The sequence below is a fragment of the Marmota flaviventris genome, chromosome 2 (assembly GCF_047511675.1).
Source record: "Marmota flaviventris isolate mMarFla1 chromosome 2, mMarFla1.hap1, whole genome shotgun sequence".
Lineage (NCBI taxonomy): Eukaryota > Metazoa > Chordata > Mammalia > Rodentia > Sciuridae > Marmota > Marmota flaviventris.
Genome location: NC_092499.1, coordinates 152055549 through 152076276, shown reverse-complemented (window position 1 = coordinate 152076276; position 20728 = coordinate 152055549).

Here is a 20728-nt window from a genome sequence, read left to right as displayed (position 1 = left end):
AATAAATAAATGGGGGAATGATGAATCACAATATGAAATGATTCATTTGCTTATTAATGGATTCATTCAGGATAACTTTAAATACTAAACCCTCATGTACATTTAAAAATACCCAGTGCACTCAGAAACATTAGGCTGAGTGAAAGAAGCCAAACATGAAAGACTACATGTTGTACAGTTCTGTTTATAGGACATTTCTAGAAAATGACTAATTACAGGGACAGAAGGCAGGATGAGAGGTTGCCTAGGTCTGGGGATATAAGTGGAGATCCGCTGCAAACAGACATGAAGGGAGCATTGGGGTTGATGCATGGTCTAAACCTGCGTTGTGGTAATGCCTGAGCAACATTCAGTAAAAATGGTTCCCACTTACCGTGGGTGAATTCTATGGTACATAAGTTATATCTTGGTGAAACTGTGAAAGTCACTTAATTCTGTGGAAAATCAAGGGTGTCTTTTTGGAGGAAGGAGGCTTTGAGCCGAATGTGAAGGACTAAGTGTCTTTTTGGTGAGGGGAGATTTCTGAAGGGGATTCCAAATGGAAGAACAGGATCCTGTTATTCAACAGGCACATGAGGTAGGTAGAAGGAGAAGCTTGTGAAAGGTAAGAGTCAGAAAGTTGAAGGGATTCCCAGCTGTTCTCAACTCTGGTTACACAGCCTAGCCATTGAAGGTCATTTTTAAACATACCTTTTTGGGCCTCACTCCCAGGGATTTGGGTTTAACTGGTCTATGGGGTATAGATTCCAGACTTTAGTATTTTTTTAAGCATATTTTTTAAATGAAGTGATATTTTAATTTTTTCATTTCTTTTTTACTTCTCAGCTGTACTGCTCTGTAAAGAGGTACCACCCTTCTGGTATTTGGTTAACCAGCGGGACAGTTCATAGAGAAAAAGCATTTATTAATTTTGAAGATGACAAATTTATTTTGACATTTTTCTTGGTCAACTTTTTGTTGATTAAACTGAATGCCTGGGACTGGTTAATTTGTAAAAAGAGGTTTATTTGGGTTGTTGGTTTTGAAGGCAAAGAAGTCCATGATCATGGCACCAGCATCTGCTCTGTGAAGGCCTCATGGGGGAAGGCAGAAGGGAAAGTAAGTGTGTGCACAAGAGAGAAAAGGGGGCCCATTTCTGTGATAGCTAACCATTTGCACAGGACAGCATTATCTACTCCTGGGGCTCCTGAGTCTGTCACACTGGGGATCAAGCCTTCACATGAGTTTTGGCCCACCGTGTGGGCCAAACCATAACACCCATGACCTTCCAAAGGGGACCAACTAATTTTTTTAAACTATCATTAAAAACTTGTGAACATATTGGATAGGGTTCAAACTATGACAACTATGACAATTGTCATCCTTATTGAAGCTCAGGATGTTCAGTCTCTGGCCAATGAATGTGTCTTCAACTTGGCCCCTGAGATCTTTTGAAATAATCCTAGTCATGTCTGAGATCTTTCTTTCCTTTTAAAAATTTGTTTTATTTTCCATCCCTCCCCCACTAGCTCCTTAGGGTTGGGTTCCTTTATTGTCCTTTTACTGGTTGTTCTAGAGATTATAACACACAGTGTTGACTAATCAGACTACAGTGATTATACAATCTATTTAACTGATACTTTCACCTTTTCCTGGACAATACAAGGACTTTACATATAGACATCAGTACGTTTTGAAAACTGCCCAGGAGACTTTTGTGGCAATCCAGGGTTTAAAACTATGGGTATGGGTTTGAGGAAGTTGACAGAGTGCTGTGATGAGAAGAGGGCGAGATCCAAAGGTTTCAATGAATAAAGATGGGCATGAATTTTTTTTTTTTTTTGTATCAGAGTTTGAACTCAGGGGCACTCGGTCACTGAGCCAAGCCTCCAGCCCTATTTTGTATTTTATTTGGAGACAGGGTCTCACTGAATTGCTTAGTGCCTCATTTTTGCTGAGGCTGACTTTGAACTTGTGATCCTCTTGCCTCAGCCTACTAAGCCACTGGAATTATAGGCGTGTGCCACCATGTCCAGCTTTGATTGTGTTAAATTTGGCCCAAATCAGCCTCCATATTTAAGTGATTAAATTTCATCCCAGGTGGCCTCTGTATATAGTGAACTGTGACGCAGCTTGACACACAGGCAAGCATGATACCCATATGTCAACTAATCAACTATTAATCAAGCAACTGAGGCTCACCAATAATAACTGACTCCCAGCCAATCCCAGTGGAAGTTTGGCAGATTATGTCCAAATAAGGTCAATTCCAAACTGTACTAAGTGGGTAACCTCTGTATATAAAATTTACCATCTTGGCCTTTTTCAAGTGTGCAGCTCAGTGGCATTAAGTATATTCACATTGTTGTGCAACTAATCTCCAAAATTCCTTCCATTGCACAAAACTGAAACTCTGTACCCAATAAACTCTAACCCCCCATCCCCTTTCCTGCCAGCCCCGGGCAACCATCATTCTACTCTCTTTCTCTATGAATTTGACTATTCTGTGTACCTCATATAAGAAGAATCATACTGTGTGTGGAGGCCGGGGGGCTTCTTTTACTTAGTATAATGCTGTAACATGTTCCAGAATTTTCTTTATTTCATTATATGAATACATCACATTTTATACATTAGGTTACCTGCTGATGGACACTTGGATTGCTTCCACCTTTTGGGTACTGTCCAATAATACTACTATGAACATGGGTATACAAATATCTCTTTGAGACCCTGCTTACAATTCTTTTGGGTATATACCCAGAAGAAGAATTGTTAAACGATGATATGGTAATTCTGTTTTAAAAATTTGAGAAATCACCATATTATCTATTCCTGTGTTTTCCTTACAAAATATGTTTGTTACGGTTTAGATATTAAGTGTCCCCCAAAAGCTCATTTGTGAGACGATGCAAGAAGATTTAGAGATCAAATGATTGGGTTATAAGAGGTTTAACCTAATCAGTGCATTAATCTCCTGATAGTGATTAACTGGGTGGTAACTGTAGCAAGTAAGGTGTGGCTGGAGGAGGTGGGTTTCTGGGGGTGTGCCTATGGTGTTTATATTTTGTCTTTGTGGAAAAGAGCTTACTTTCACTGCTTCCTGGTATGACGTCTCCACTGCGCTCTTCCCGCCATTATGTTCTACCTCATCCCAAGCCCTGAGGAATGGAGCCAGCTGGCTATAGACTAGGAACTTTGAAATGTAAGTCCCAAATAAACTTTTCTAATTGTTCTTGTTAGGTCTTTTGGTCACAGCAGTGAAAATGCTGGCTAAAACACTGTTGAAGATCTGGGGTATTTGATCTTGGGAATGCATCTGTTTTGTTTATAGATACACAGATGAAGTTCAAAGTATTCTTTTGTCCTTTCTGTCTTGGACATTGGCAGCTGGATCCAGTCCCTTCACCAGGCTTGGGTTCCATCCCTTTGGCAAGATTGGAGGAAGCATGAAATGTCTCTACATCCCTCTTTCATGAGTTTAGTGGCTGTTGATGCTCATGACCACTCTATTGGGTTGAACCGTATCTTTCCTAAAATTACATATTGGAATTCCCAACTCTCAGAGAGTTACCTTATTTGGAGAAATGGTCTTTGCAGAGGTTATCAAGTTAAAATGAGAACATTGACAAGGACCCTAATCCAAATGACTTGTGTCCTTATAAGAAGAGAAAATTTGGACACATCACATACAGAGGGAAGATAATGTAAAGACACAGCAATATCATATGAACATGAAGATACCTGTTTCTTGGCCTTTGTCCTTGAAAGATTTGCTATATAGTAAATCTTTTAGTTCCCTAAAATATACTACTCCATTTTCTTCTGGTGGTAATTGTTACTGTCAAAACGTTTGATGATAATCTAATTTTCTCTTTCTTACATGTGATATAAGAGAAAGGAAATTATTTTTAGATATTCAATAGATCTTTGTAGATGCTCAATAGATATTTTTCCTATTTTTAGAAGTCTAGTAATTTTACTAGAATGTATCTTAATATTGATCATTCTGGATCAATATTCCTAGGTACTTGGTGGACTCTTTCAATCTGTAATTAATTTTTTTTAATTTAAGAAATGTTTGTTGAAGTAAGGTTTCAGTAGTTCTTCCCTTGCTCTTGTTTTCTTATTTAGGATCTCTTGCTGTGAACCGATCTTCTTCGCTCTGGTTTCCTCCTGTAGTTGTTATTTTGTCTAGAATTTCTTTTTTCTCTCTTTAGTTTTATGTTTCAACACTCTTCCTCCTTTTAACTTACTATTTTTTAAATGGAATTCCTTTTCTTTTTATGCTCTTGTGCTCCTTTAGGTTACATCTAAATTCCTAACAATTTTTTTTTAAAGAGAGAGTGAGAGAGGAAGAGAATTTTTAATATTTATTTTTTAGTTATCGGCGGACACAACATCTTTGTTTGTATGTGGTGCTGAGGATCGAACCCGGGCCGCACGCATGACAGGCGAGCGCGCTACCGCTTGAGCCACATCCCCAGCCCCCTAACATAATTTTTCACTACAAGTGATTGTATTTCTAATTCTTTCTTGAGTTGTATCACTCAGTTTCTGAGTATTTCTAATTTTGATTCACATCATTTTTCAATGTCTTTTCTTACTTTCTCTTAGCTCCTTTTGGAACAAAGGTAACCGTTCTGTGAGCATGTATTTTTGGATTCTTTGATTGGAGGGAGGTTATTCTGCTTTTTTTTCCCCCTTGTAATGATCTTGTATAATATTTCATCTTGATCTTTTTCTTTTTTTCTTCTTCTCTTTTTTTCATATGAAATTAGTTTTCCTGAACTTTTAGGAGACATGGTTCAGGATAACTTTTCTACATTCTTAGGAACTTTTTTTGTTATTTATATGTAGTATTGTAAAAAAGTTCTGACTTCCTGAACCACCTGAATCTCTACATCCCTTCCCCATGTTTTCCTGGACCTTCTGTTTCTGCAGTCTTTGTCCTGCTTCGTTCTGATGCCTTTCCTGGGGTGTTTGCCCAGGGCTGGTTGTGAATTGGGAACAGCCCTGCTTTCAATTCCAAGAGACTGCACCACCGTGGTGCCCACTGAGGCTCTTTCACTGTGGCTGTGGGCAAGTCCCTTCTGGCTCCCTCCTCTGCTGTCTTGCCAGGCTTCTCCGTGAATATTTGTTGGTTATTTTGGGGCCCTCCTGTTCTCAGTTTCCTACCAACCTGCTGGCTCCCTTAGTGTCTTCTGCAGATGCCGAGACCACACAGGTCTTGAGACTATTAATAGCTTGTTTCCACCTTGCTTGTATTTTTGAGTTTGTGGGGAAACATTGTCCTTTTGTTGTGTTGTAAATGTTGTCTGTGTGTTTTGGGTTTTCATATACCATGTAGTTGCTGTATGTGTTTTCCGTGGGCATTCAGGGAGATTTATCAGCCATGCAACTGGCAACACTGCTGTCTCCCTGAATCCTGCCTCAAAGCTTTGTTTTTTTGCCTGTGCTCTAAGTATGCTGCAGCTGAATACATGACACTTGGCAGCACGCCCATTTCTTTTTTGTGATTCTGCCACATTGCCAGTTCAGATCCACGAAACACCAGAAGGTACATTTGGAAAGGAGAGATGCTGGTAGGCAAGCACCTTGGGTTCAAGATCTGGAACATTCCTTTAGTGGTATCACTGAGAAGTTTGGGCAATAAGAAAGAGAAAGAGGAAACATTGGGTTATGTGGAGTGCACTGTTCTGATGCCATGTGGTGAGGGGAGAAGCTATGGCAGAACCCTCGGGGTCAAGGGCCCTGGAATCCATATAAGGACCTTGCTTAGCATCTGGATGGCCATCTTAAGTGACAGCCACCATTTTAAGAAAAATTTTGCTTTCCTGCCCAAGAGTGTTTCTGAGAAAGGCTCACTCCTCCCTCATACCAACCCCACCATTAACCACCTGCATTAGGACCCACCTGGCTCTAATCCCTGAGCCTGCCCCATAAAAGTCCCAAACCCCAAGCCTGCTTTGCCTCTCTCCGTCTTTGGAGAGATGTGCCTTTATTTGTCACCTCTGACAAATAAACTCTCATGTGTATCTCTGCCTGGTCTCCGTCTTTCATTTCTCACTAACCTGTCTCCCGGTTTCTCTTTCCTTTCAATCCATGCACCCTCTATCTAGGTGACTCTAGAAATTTCTAGAGATAACTGAAGATGAGTGGTAGTATGGATATCCCCGTCACTAGGTAGTGCCTCATGACTCTGGGTGATGCAGAGTATCTTGGACAGGTTGGGTGAAGGAGGCTGCATCTGTCTCTGAGTCCTTATTCCCCTAGTGGTGATTATCTGAATAACCATTCTTTTCTGGTTTGTCTTTTTTAGAGCTTTATCCAGGGTACTCATGAGGTAATGATACAGATTCCCATGTGACTGATGAGAAAACTGTTGTTTTGTGTTGCTATAACAGAACAACCGAGACTGGATAATTTATAAAGAAAAGAGATTTATTGTGGCTCATGGTCCTGCAGGTCCAGTAGCATTGGTGCCAGCGTCTGTTTAGCTTTGGTGAGAGCCACGTGATGTGGCATCTTATGGAGGCAAGTGGAAGGACAAGAGCTGCATGTGTGGAAAAGAGGGGATCAAAGGAGTGGACTTAATTTATAATGGCTGACTCTCATGATAACTAACCCATTTCTGGGGGAACTAATCCAGTATTGCAAGAAAGACATGAATCTCTCTTATAGGCCTCCTCCCAACACTGCTACAGTGAGAATCCGATTTCATTCATGAGTTTTGTGGTGAAAGACCACATTCAAACAATAGTGACCTTCAGCAAACCTTCTTTTTACATTTGGCACAAAAACAGACCCAGAGATCTATAGAGGCTGGAAGATAACATGAACATAAATTCATTTCCTCACCATTCTGGAGGCTGGAAGTCTGCGATCAAGGTGTCAGCAGGATTGTTCCTTCAGGGGACCATAAGGCAGAACCTGTTCTGGTCTTCTCCTCTGTTCTGGTGTTTTGCTGGTGATCTATGATAAGTTTTGGCTTATAGAGCTCTATCTTTACCTTTATGTGGCATTCTCACTATCTGTGTGTCTGTGCCAAATTTCCCCTTTTTTTTTTTTATCAAGGACACAATTATATTTGTGTAGGAGCAAACTTGGAAGGTCTATGAGCATGTGCTGATATTGATAAGTCTGATTTGTAGGAAAATAATATGGAGAGCTGTGTGTCTGCAGTGAATCTGCTCAAGTTCTGATTAGTTCTGATGATACCTGAGTAGATCTTAGCCAGTCCCATGCTGCCCTTTAAGTGGTTCTGATTTTACCACACCAGTCCTCACAGACTAAGTCAACTAAAAGAATATTGAAATAAATTTTAAGGTGATAAAGCAGTTTTAACTTCCTATTTTAAATAAAAAATAAAATAACTTCACATTCTGCTTGGGCTTTCAATGTGGAGATCAAAGGAAACTCAGGGTGTGTTTTGAAACGTTTCCCCGACAAACCAGCACATGTTCTGGTGAATCCTCAGCTTCCTGACCTTTTACACAGAAAGGGGTTTGCTGAGATATCCAAAAAATGGAGGTGACCTCCAGGGTACCCATGAAGCAATGACAGTGATTCCCATGACTGATGAGGAGACTAAGTATGGTTAAGGATTAAAGGGGCCAAAACTCCATGTGGAGCTGTGAGATGGACTCAGGCATGAATTATTCTCTAGTTCCCAGAATGTTCTCCCTTAGGTGTTGAATCCAGAATCGGAGATAGATCCTTCCTTGCACAGCCTGTCTGAGGTGTTGTGTCTGCCAAGGAAATGCCAGTCTCCCTCAAGGGAGGCCGGATGTGCAGAACTTCCTAACTACCTGCCTGGCTTGGTGAATTCATCAATTTCAGAAGCACACTAGAGATTTTCACTGCCTGTTCAAATTGGAATATGATTTTCAGACTGGGTGGCTTTGCCTCTCATCTGTCCTCATGTTTTCCTTTAGGTGCAGAATGATATTAGACCTTTTCCATTATTCTGCAAAACCCAAATAATGCAATGCATACCAGACTACCTACCTGTTGCAAAATAGTTGTGAATGCCCATGCCAATGATTTTGAAAATAATATACAGAAGCACATATCTTCTGATTCCTATGGTTATAATTCTATTATTTATTACCAAATTTTATATAACAAAATTTGTCTGAATATAAATTTATTTGTAGAACATGATTATATAATATATAATGTGTATAGCATAGTATATATAATATATAACATAATACACTATGTATTATAATTACTATAATTGGAATAATAATTTGTTATTATTCCTACTGCTTTTTTTTTTCAGTGTTGAGGATCAAAACCAGAGCCTCACACATGCTAGGCAAGCACTCTAACACTGAAGCTGCACCTCCAGCCCCTTGACATTAATTTTAAAGAACAGTTTTAGAAATACACTTTACTTTTTCTATGTAGTTAAGTCTATGTCTACATTTTGTCACTTAAAATGTTCTGCAAAATTCATTCTTATGTCATATAATTTTAATAGTTGTTAGGACCAGAAAACTTCACACAGTATGAGGGAGGATAAGAACATTCCTATTCATTTTGTTTTTCTGAGGTGGAGGTTGGGGTTGAGCCCAGTGAGAGTGGTAAGTGGGTGAAGCAGGGCAGAAAACTGGTAAAGGAAGCCCCATTTCAATGCCCTCTCTTTCTCATTCATACAATCAGGTGTATACACGTGTGTGTGCACACAGACACAACAGTTCCCATTTGAGTTACTAGGCACACGCATGACACCAGTGTTTTGCCTTCACATTGCTTAGCCTACTTAGAGTCCCTCAGACTAAACCTGACACCAGGACTATCAGCACAATCATCCCTGCTTCCATTTTTCTTTCACCATGTAAATTGCTTCTTCTGTTTTTTATTTAATTTATGCCAAATTTCTTCAAAAATGAATTACCCTAGGTCTTATTGTTTATAAAAACTGTGCTTTTCCACTGTATTTATAATGGGTATGAAGTTGTTTTTATTCAAGATTTCTTTTCCATCTATGCATGCAGTGTTTTCTTTTTCTTTTTTAAATCATGTTGGTAAAGAAGGATTCTTGTAGGAAAATGGCAATCACCAAAAGTAGACTCTTCCCATCTGTTTCTCTGTAAACCATATGATCAACCAGGAAAGAAATAACATCATCTGTAGGCATTGATCCTACCACAATGAGGAGACCATTCATGTAGCAAATCTCTTCATTAATCATCTGAAGGAGGAGTGAACTTCCAGGACCAGGAGACTGAGTTTTAGAGCCCAGTCCTCTCAGGGTCGAACACAAGAATGCAGTAGGGGCCTGATGGTGCCAGAGAGGGATGGCATCAACTGGGGTTAGTTCCCAGAACAGGGGAAATACCAAAAACAGGTCTGAGACCTGGTAACTCAGAGTATTGACTGTTGAGGGAGTGAAAGAGAGAGGCTTGGGATAAGGGGTTTAGCTTCTGGGAGCAGGAGATTCCACCAAAAGGGTGTTCCCAGAAGGCTTGATGTTAATGGGAAGAAGGGACCAGCTGAAGATAAGAAACTTGGTGAAATAAAGCATCAAAGAATACAAACAAGAAAGACCAAGGAGGTGGAAGGGGAGCAGTAGGAAGAGAAGGAAAACCTCTGCTGTTAATTAGAGGAACTACTTCAGAGTAGAGAGAGGAAAGGCCATGACTAGACCTCAACGAGTCACACGAATCCCTTCCTAGCTGCTCCACTTGGCTAATCTCTTGCCAGTGGACTAGAAAGTCCAACTAAAAGGAATACAAGTTTAAGCACACCTAGAACTCACACAGTAGTACCATAAGAAAGAAAGATACAAGATATGTAACAACGTCTACACGTACAGAAACAGGAAAAAGAAAGGAGAGAAAGAAAGAAAAGTGGTGCTGGTGATGGAGACACAAATGAAATACATTAATGGTAATTATAAATGTGAAAGAAACACCATGAGCCAGCAATTCAAAAAATGAGAGTAGAAGTGGATATACAATAGAAGATATGAAATGGGAATTGAGTAATGAAAGAAATTGAGGAAAAATATAAAATGATCTTTGAGGGCTGGGGTTGTGGCTCAAGCGGTAATGCGCTTGCCTGGCATGCGCGGGGCGCTGGGTTTGATCCTCAGCACCACATAAAAATAAAAATAATGATGTTGTGTCCACTGAAAACTGAAAAATAAATATTAAAAAAATTCTCTCTCTTTAAAAATAAATAAAATAAAATGATCTTTGAAATAATAGTAAATAATAAGATGCTCTAAGGGGACAATAGCTACCACTGAAAGTGCAGTAGGGATACAAATGAATCAAGAAAATAGAACTGGAAGAGGTAGAAAGAATAAAAAAAAAGTGTCAGTTGGAAAAAAGATCCAACATCCAAGATTGGAGACCCCAAAGAAAATAAAACCAAGGCAATGGAACCAGAACTAAAATTTAAAACTAAAACAAACTAGAAAAAAAAAACTTTCCTGAAATAAAATGAGAACCAAATCTACATGGAAAGAGTCCACTGTCATTCTGGGAATGGACAACTTCAACTCAACACTTACGCTCTAAAAGTAGTAAATTTTAAAGATATATCAGTGGGACTCTAGGCAAAAAGACCACGTTAACCTTCTTACAAAGGATTGGAAAGCAGCTTGACATCAGTCTTGGCGACAGCACAGCAAAGCAAGACAACAGGGGCACACCATTTCCATGAAATTGAAAAGTGCAAGGTAGAATTTTCTAGCCAGCCTATAATCATTTAATACACGAACCAAAAGAATATTATGCCCACCTGCCACACTTAAGGAATCTAATAGAATTAGTGGTATGTGGGCTTCGCACTGGATGCACGCAACAGAGTGGCATGGCATCACCTGTAGGTAATTTAAGAAAAATAATGAAACTGTTTCTTCTCTTTCGAATGTCACTGTGCCTTCTGTTGTCATCACGCTCCAGCACTTTTAAACAATGTCTGTTGAAAAGTGCTCCTGCCACAGGGCGTGGTGACAATTGCCTGTAATCCCAGCAGGGAGGCAGAGGCAGGCAGATTGTCAGTTCAGAGGGCCAGCCTCAGAAACTTAGCAAGGCCCTGAGCAACTTAATGGGATCCTGTCTCTAAATACAATATGTTTTTAAAGGAGCTGGGGATATGACTCAGTGGTTAAGCATCCATGGGTTCAATCCCAGGTACCCCCGCAAAAGTCCCTCCCCATAAAAGCCTTTCTTTGTCTAATTCTTAAACAATTTTTCTTTTACTGTTGAATTCTAGTAATGCTTACACACTTCAAAGTTGCACATTTTTATTAATTATGCTTTAATAAGCATTGTGTCTTACATGGCAGTTTATTTGGAGAATTCCTAAATATACCAATGACCTTGATCTATGCAGACTCAGATACTGGTGTATACTTTTAGAGCAAGTTCAGAACATTCCAGATTCATTTAATCCCCCTTCAGAGGTGGCCTCTGTCTTTGGCATTGCATATTCCTCTGTGTAAACAGCAGATTATAAATAAGCGACAATAGCACATAGTTGTAAAGGTGCAGACCCTGGAGTGAGTATTTTTAGTTCTGTCATTCTGTGTGACCTGTGGCATTTTTATTTGTGCTTAAAATTTAAATAGTGCAACAGAGCACAAGTGCGAGGTAGAATATTCTCACTGTTAAGTGGCATTTTTAGTTGACAAATGAAATATTTTGCTGCATGTGAATTATATCTCTAGGACTGGAATTCTTCTTTAAAAGATGTTCATTGCTTTAATAACTACAGATCAACCAAGGAAATAATGGTTATTGTGATAATTATTGAAAATATTTTGGTCACATTAGAAGACAGAGATATTAGAAATGATCCACTTTGGGTGATAAGTAATTACATATGCTATGTAACAACAATTTAAAACTCAAACAAACATTCAATTAAAATATGATGTAGGAAACTTTGCAGAAGTACTGAGTATTAAATATTTTTTTAAAGAGTAAGACAAAGGCAGAGATCAATGTGGCAGATAGATATAAATGCCATATTTTCTGGCAAAATGGAAGTGATCAATTACAATAACGGGTGGAACAGGAAGAAAAAAGAAGGAAAAAGAATCAGCTCATTAATTGCTATGTAGGTAAGAAGATGAAGCCAAAGTATAACATGGAAAATTGACAAATCAGATAGTGAAAAGCATTGGAATAAGGATGACAACTGAAGCAAAAATAGACCTTCCTGAATACCCCCCAAATTAAAAAAAAACAAAAAAAATTTTAAAGGAGGAAAGGAAATCGAGCACATTGTGCAATATTCCCAGTAAATAGAATACAACGTGATCAGTCAAGTGGAAACCAAACCTCGCCAACACATCAATAAATTCAAATGAATTGAGTCCATCTATTACAAGAGAAGAGTTATTGAAGGCTCACACAATGATACCCAGTGCTCTACTGTTTAAAGGAATTATGTCTACATTAAAGTGATTCAGAAAGGCTGAAAATGACACGTGGGTTTATAGCAATGAAATCTACAGAAAGAAAAGGAAAATCAATGGTTTTAATCCTGATTTCAACCAGGGTAGAATTCAGGACAAAGACACTAACTGAAACAAAGAGGGACACTGTATAACACTAATGGCTGCAATTTGCAGACAAGATGTAGTAGCTGTGGTTATGTATGCTCCACATAACATGGCCAGGACCTGCACTAGCAGAAACCATGGGTGAGGCAGGGAGATATAAAAGCACACAAAAACAAAAACAAACAAACAAACAAAAAATAAGAGAGCTCATGTGTAATGGCATAATTTGGCATGAACATACTTTATATAGAGAGTTACGAAAAATGGTGCTGTGAATGGATAATTATGAATGTAATGAACTCCACTATTGTCATGTATGTAAGAAATAAATTAAAAAAAAGAAAATTTCAGTTTATTTCTAATAATATTTATTGAACTATAACCTTCATATCATATGTTTTATAACAATGGGAATTTCTAAGTAAATGAAATAGAAGGAAATTTGTATTAATAATAAACATTCATATCAAAGGGATTCATAAAATTAAATTACATATTACAAATATTAAATGTAAATGTTTTATAAATATATCAACTGTAGATGATTATCCCATGATTTCAACTTTTATTTTTTAATTAAGTTATTTTCAATAGCATCATATGCATTGGAAAATGTATTTAATAATGTGCTAGAATAGCAGTCATAAAATAAAGACACCACACTGAATAATTATTCAGTGACTAAAAGGAGGCATAAAAATTGAATAAAAATTATTTTTCAAGTAATTACTTATGAATATACATTAATTAGAATACAATTTTCAAATGTATAGTATACTATATAATATATAGTATATTATTGTTAACTTTTTAACTTAAAGGACTAATGAAAACTTAAATAAAATAAGCAATTCCTTAGATTAAAAAAAAAGCACACTAATTCCAGGATACTGTGGGACAGCCTCTCAGTCGAAGACATGGGAAGGTGACAAAAAATATGTCTCAAACATATCAGACTTGTACCATGGTAATAGAGAATACAACTTCATTTCAAGACTACATAGAACATTTATGAAAGCTGACGTATATTAGGTTATAAAGGAAACCTCAATAAGTCCATAACCTAGAAATAATATAAGCAACATTCTGTGATCATAGTGCAATAAAACTATAAATTAATCATAGAATAAAAAATTCAAAAAGGATCTACAGTCTGGAAAATTACAAAATTCAATTCAGTTAACTAAGTTCTTTGATGAAAGGAAATATGTGAACCCAAATTGCATAATATCTAGAATATGATGATAATGAAAATATATTAGTCTATAGGGATACAAATAAAGCTGTGGCTCTTGCCTCAAGTATAAAAATAAATAAACATGTATGACATCAAAATGTTAGATAAAAAAGCTGAGCAAATTGAGAGCAGAATGAGAAAGATGGAAACTTAATAAATTAGAAAAGAAAAAATAGAACTACTAAATATGCAAAATATATATGTATTTATCATATATATATATATATATATATATATATATATATATATATATGAGGAAATAACCAACAATATGGAGTACACTAAAGAGAATCATTTTGCATAAAGCCATGCAAAAAATATGAAGATCTGGGTAGAAAGATTACTTTTCTAGAAAAATATAATTGACCCAAACTGACCCCAGTAGACACCAAATGGTAAGCAACCGATTTATGTTGGGAAGAAGAAAATAGAAAATCTCCAAACTTGTATGTTTGCACAGTAGGATTCTATCAAAATTGCAAAGCACAGACAATCTCAATACTACTTAAGTAATTCCAAAGTTTAGAAAGAGAAACTTAAAGATTATTCAATAAATGAGAGAATTCTTTTTGTTTGTTTGTTATGGACCATACTGGGGGTTGAACCCAGGGCCTCACCCAGACTGGCAAGTGCTTTACTACTAAGCTGAAGCCCCAGCTCTACAGAGAATTTTTTTTATAAATGATTTTGGGAAACCTGGATAGCCAGGTTTATTTATATCTTGGATAAAGATAAAGTTTGATGCCTTTTATCATATACCAATATATGTTTCAAGTGGCTCCAGACAGGTTACCACAAGAGCTAGAAGAAAATGCAGGCAAATTGTTTATTATAATCTGCAGATGGGCCAAATTGTGGTTAAAAATCCAAAAGCAACCCAAGAACAGATTGATAAATCCAATTGCATTAGGAAAAAAAAAAACATTTTGTATGAGGAAGAAAACACCATAAGAATGTGAAAAAAAAATAAGCCAATAGAAATATTTGAAATTTTTTTCCCAAAGCTCATTCCTCTAAAATATAAAGTTAATAAAAATTAACAGTAAATGGATAAAAAAATAGAAAATGGGCAAAAAATCTCAGCAGGTAATTTACAGAGAAATAAATGCAAATGGTACTTTGTATGAATAAGATGACCAACTTTTAACACAAGAGAAATGTACATTAAAATCACACCAAGATACCATTTTTACTCTCATACTGGCAAAACTCCAAGTTTGACAGCACCCTGTGTTGGCATTGTTCTGGCCCTTAGAATGGAGGCCAGTGCACCTGCATAGACTTATTTTGTATTATTATAATTATTGAACTGAAGTTTGAACCCAGGTGTGCTTTACCGCTGAGCTACACCCCCACCCTTTATTATTCATTTGTTTTTTAGTCTGAGACAGGGTTTTGCCAAGGCTGGTCTTGAACTTTCAATCCTCTTGCTTCAGCCACTGGAGTTGCTGATATTACAGATTGTGTGCCACTATGCCCAGCTTTTTTATTTTATTCTTTTATTGTGCACATTAATTGAATAGCATTTGGGTTTCTTTGTGGTATATTTGTGGTTATCTTACACACTTGAATCAAGCCCCCTCAAGAGTCAACACTCCAAATCAAAGCCCGAGTACAGCACATGAAGGTCTTTATTTTGACAGGTCTTCTTTTATGCCTTTCAATAAACTAACGGATATTTTTTGGTAAAGTTTAGTTTATATTGGTTTAGTAACTAGGTATCAGTTTTTGAGTACTATTCAGTGGCATCTCTATGGAAACGACCTTTCCTGATGGTCACTGAGTTTTGTGTCTTGATCTGCTGTCCAATAGCCTTGCTGAGTAATTTGTAAAATATCTTGCAAATAATGACAGTTGGAGCTCATCAATTACTCCAAGCCTCATTGTTCAATTCCTTTTGTTTTCTTCTCTCTTTGGTTAGGAGCAATGAGACAGTGTTAAGCAGAAGAAGTATATTCTGAAATCTTGTGTTATCTTATCCTGTAGAACCATATCTAACGATTAAGTATGGTACTTACCAAGATTTGTAGATAGTTACTCTGTTAAGGAAGTCCCTTTATGGTCCTAATTTGCTAAGGTTTATTTTCTTTTTTCTCTCCTTAATTATGAATGCATTATAAATTTGAATTTCTAAGATGGTTTCTGCATCGATTGAGACAATTTGTTAATGTGATGAATTATGTGATACCATTAATAGCCTTTCTAATACTATGCTGTTGACATTCTCACGATAAACCCATATTTCGTCATGATTCTTCCTACAAAGTTCTGGGTTCACTTGGCTGTTTTCTTAGGATTTTTGTATCTGTGTTTACATGAGTTTGGCCTATAATTTTCCTCGTTTGTTCTGTCTTTCCTGAGTTTTATTGTACAGGTCTTATTTGGCCCATAACATTTAACATCCCATCCTTTTCTCTTCTAGAGAGCAGTTGGTGTAAGACTGAGGTGATCTGTTCCTTGGTGGTCTTGTTAAAGCTTACCAGTAAGTCAGGTGTAGTGGCATGCACCTGGAACCCCAACTACTTGGGCGCCTGAGGCAGGAGGATTGATGGAGCCCAGGAGTTTGAGGGCAGCTTCTGGTCCTGGTGCATTACTAGTAGGCAGATTTTTAACCACAGATTAAAATTTTTCCTTAATTAAGTTTTTCAGAATGGAGAAATCAGTTTCACCTTACTGGTTAGTTTCCTTCTATGCCACTATTTTTCTTCTTAAGTGTGAAGACTATGTGTGCCTGTGATGGTAGGTTTGCTCTGCTCTAACAAAAATATCACCAAGTGGATTAAACAATAGAAACTTATTCCCCATAATTCTGAAAGCTGGGGAATCCAAGATCAAAGTCGCTGCTTAATCCCTCATGAGAAATGGTTGCAGCCATGCTGCCATCTGCTTGATTTGCAGGTGGCCACCTTATTGCTGTGTTCTGAGTAGGGGGAGAGGGAGGGAGAGGAGAGAGACTGTCTCTTTCCTGTCTTTTACTCCCATTCATGAGAACTACATCCTCATAACATAGTCACCTCCCAGAGGCCCCCTCCCACTTAATACTATTGCATTGGGGATTAGGCTTCTATATCTGAATTTGAGGGGACATAGACATTTAGTCCTTAGTCCCTGCCCCCCTAACTAAATAAATAGCTGTTCTCTGGCCTTGCTCCATGCCTTAGAACATTTTAGGATTTTTCTGATGACTGGGGTAGGTCTAACTGGGAATTTCCTGATTCCATTGGCTGTGACTGAGCCCTGCTAGCCTGGGAATGAGATGAATGTAGGACACAAAAGACACTGGCTTGTTAAAGCAAGCAAACGATCACACAGGTAGGGCCAGCTCAGCTGCTGGGGTGCCCAGAGCTGCTTCCAGTTTCTATCGGTAGCCTGTGTTCAGCATGCCCACCTCCTGGAGCATGCTGGAATAGGCCCAATGAGGCGCCCTCCACTTGTGTTCATGTCATGGCCCTGTTTGCATCCAGCATATACCCTGTCTAGATGTCTCATTACATAACACCGACATGCTGAGGAGCACACAGAAGTGAGAGCTTGCTTTAAATATCTCTCAGAGAGTCAGATGTGGTGGCATTTGGACTCAGTCCCTTGTCTGCCCCCATCCTCAGTCTAGAGTATGTGAGAACAGCTCACCCTGTGGATTCAGGCAGACATAGCTTCAAATCTCAGCTCTGCCACTTAGGGGCTGTGTGACTGTACAGATAGGACCTAAGCCATTGTCTGATACTGACACATGGAGACAATAAAACAAAACAATCTATCTCAAAGGGGTGTGGTGACAGCTTATGCAAAGGGCTGCTATGTGCTAGAGTGGGCAGGTTAGCTCCCGTCTCCCTTCCTCTCTTTCAAGCTTCCATCTCACTCAAAGGTGATGGCCTTGGTCATTTGCCAAAGGCAGGTTTGGATAGCCTTCCAACTTGTTCATGTCATGGATTGAATCAGTGGGCCCTGGACCGGGGGTAGCTGTACTGCATCTTGCTCCCCCAAATTGGGTGGGACACCTAGGATTGGGATTGGGTTATGTTAATGATGGGATAGAAGGGAGAGCAAGGAGTTCCCCAGTGTTCAGCTGTTGGGCAATGCAACTTATTTGTAGTACACCTAAGGGAGCCATGATTGCTAATGTTCTGGAGGGCAGATTCTTTTTTTCCACCTTCTTTTCAATCATGGAGCTATTTTGCTAACTTATGAGCTGTAATAGAATCAACTGTGAGGAATTTTATTTGTTGAGTTGACATGGGGTCTCTGTCCTTTCGTGATAAGCCACCAGGTATACCCTGCGGGAAGGAACAGTTTGTCACATTCTCTTCCAGGACTGCAGGAGGGTGAGCAGACTCCAGTTTTCTTCTGCAGACTTGCAATGCAGCAGGCAGTTGAAAGGATTCTGCTCACGCCAGGAGCTGGATTGTATTTTTCCAAACACATTAAGAATCTCAAGCAGCCAAAGCTGCTTAATGGGCCTGAAAGCATTTGATTAGTCCAAAAGGCTCTGCATTCGGCAGGTCGGGAGACATGGAGATCTTCAAATCCTGTGGGTCTGGCCCCCTTGGCTCTCTGTGGCTTCAGCAAGCTCCAGGGTGGCAGCCATGCTGACATCTGCTCAGCTTCCCAGAAATGTTTGCGGCAAGCTGAGCTCTGAGCAAGCACCATTCCAGGATGCACTGCAGCCATCTCTCCACTTGGCTCAGGACCCATGATCTAGGCCTGGCCTCTGGCTCCCCTCGCACCTCCTTCCCCCTCAATCTCTCCATAACTCTTTCTCTGTCTCAACTTCCCTGTTACCCAGTGGATTTCCTGGGCTCTGGCCCCTTCTGTCTGGCCCCTCCTCCTTTTCTGGAGCAAATGGGGTTGGATGGCATCTCCTTTGGGACATTGTTCTCTTTAGAGCCAGTTAACCCGATGTCAGGAGTGTGGTCTTCCCATCATCATTTGATTCATCAATCAAAGGGCTTGATTGCCTATCATGGGAGGGTTTTGCAAGCCCCTCTGTCAGCTTTGAGGACCACCCGAAACTCTTGTGACAGCATGGCTTCTCTGGGGGTACCATGTGAGAAAGCTGTGGAAACCTGTTGTTGGTTTCCCATTGCTGTGACAACATATGTGAGAAAATCAACTTAAAGGACTCTTGGTTTCAGAGATTTTAGTCCATAGTCACTTGACTCCGTTGTTTCTGAGCCTGAGATGCATCAGAACATCACAGGGGAGAGTGCATGGTAAAGCAAAGCTGCTCACCTCATGGTGTCCAGGAAGAAGAGAGAGATGGTAAGAGGAAAGGGATAAAATATACCCATCAAAGGCAGGCCTCCAATGACCGACTAGGCATCACCTATCAACGTTTTTACCACCTTCCAAAAGTTTATTATTCTGTGAATCATCAGTGGACTAATCTATTCATGAGGCCAGAGCCTTCGTGATTCAGTCAACTCCCAAAGGCCTCACCTGTGAACACTGCTGCACTGGGACCAGGACTTCAACATATGAACTTTGGGGTAACATTTTATTTACAAACTGTAACAAGGCCCTTCTCTTGAGGTGGTTCCCTGGGTTTCTTCCTTTCAAATACTCCCCATTGGCATTGGTAGTTGGTGCATCTGGTATAGATTCTTGCTCTGCATAATCTGGGCACAACCTTCTCTCCCCACAGGACCTAGACTCCCTAGACTCGCCAATCGCCTCTTGCCTTGTGAGAGCAGAAGGTGTTCTTTGTGGCATATCAGGCTCCCAGGAAGGAGGCTGAGTGGGGGTGAGGGAATGAACCCAGGGTCCTCTGGCCCTGTAGGTTTGACCTGATTTGCTATGATCCAGCAAATCACCTACCTCTGGCTCCCCAGATGCTCAGGTCCAAAACAGGGTGGGCAGTGAACTTAAAACATGATTTTTTCTGATTCTTCTTTGGATCTTTGCATCAGTTAAAAACAGGATCAGTGGGAGCAAGCCAACACACCACAGCCGGCTGATCACCAGAGCAGTGCTTATTTATGTTGCTAATTAAAAGAAAATTTCTTTCTGAAAGCTGCCTTGAGATTTTCTATAAGCACAAGAGTGTGAGCCAGGGTCAGAGCTATCTTTCAAAGAGAGGGAAACAGTGCAGAAATGTTCATTGTAAATTGTGCCTTTTAGCCTAAACACTTATTAGAATTCATGACTGACCATTTAGGCTCCACATGTTTGTTTTGGTGAAGTAAAGGAGATCTGATTGAGTTTAATCTTATTTCTGTTAGATTTCGTTAGTGTAAGATTTGAAAAACAGACCTACCTTCATGCTAGTAAAGATTTGGGTATTTTGCGTTTGTTTTAAACCACATGGAACACAGCCCAATATTTTGACACAAAGTGGTACCTAATGCAATGTAACTGGACTTTATTTCTGTTGCTCTTTGGGCTGATGAAGTCATGTTATCTCCCTGGGCTGTTTCTCCATCCATTAAGACACTTGATGTAAGTAAAAATCCATTTTATAGTGACCTGAACTTTTTCTTATATAATTGAAAAGTCCAGACCATGGGTTTCAGGCAAGGTTCAATCAACCACATTGACTTTGTTATCATGGTTCCAATTTCTTTCAGCTCTCTCTTCTATTCCATCAGAGTCTTCCTAAGGGTGATTCAAATATTCTAATATGCTGAGTGAAAATATTCTCATCATGTATATTTCTGTTTTTACAATGGAAGATAAAATATTTGGTCCTCAAAGTATTCATGTTATTTTAAAATCTAGTCATTGGAAAATGAATTGATAAGGATTGACCCAAACAAAATGAAACATCTCGTTGTCATGATATAACCAGGCTAGACAGATGGACTGGAAAAACCTGAGGTTTAGAAGGTGTAAACATGTCTGTGAACAATTCCAGCCCAGACACCATCTCCTGGAATGATTTATTTAGCCATTGCACAAAGAAGTGACAAGCAAGGAGATTCTTGCTTGAGCAGAACCCTATTTTGAAGATAAAATTCACTTCCCGTTTTTATTTGCCACATGATAGG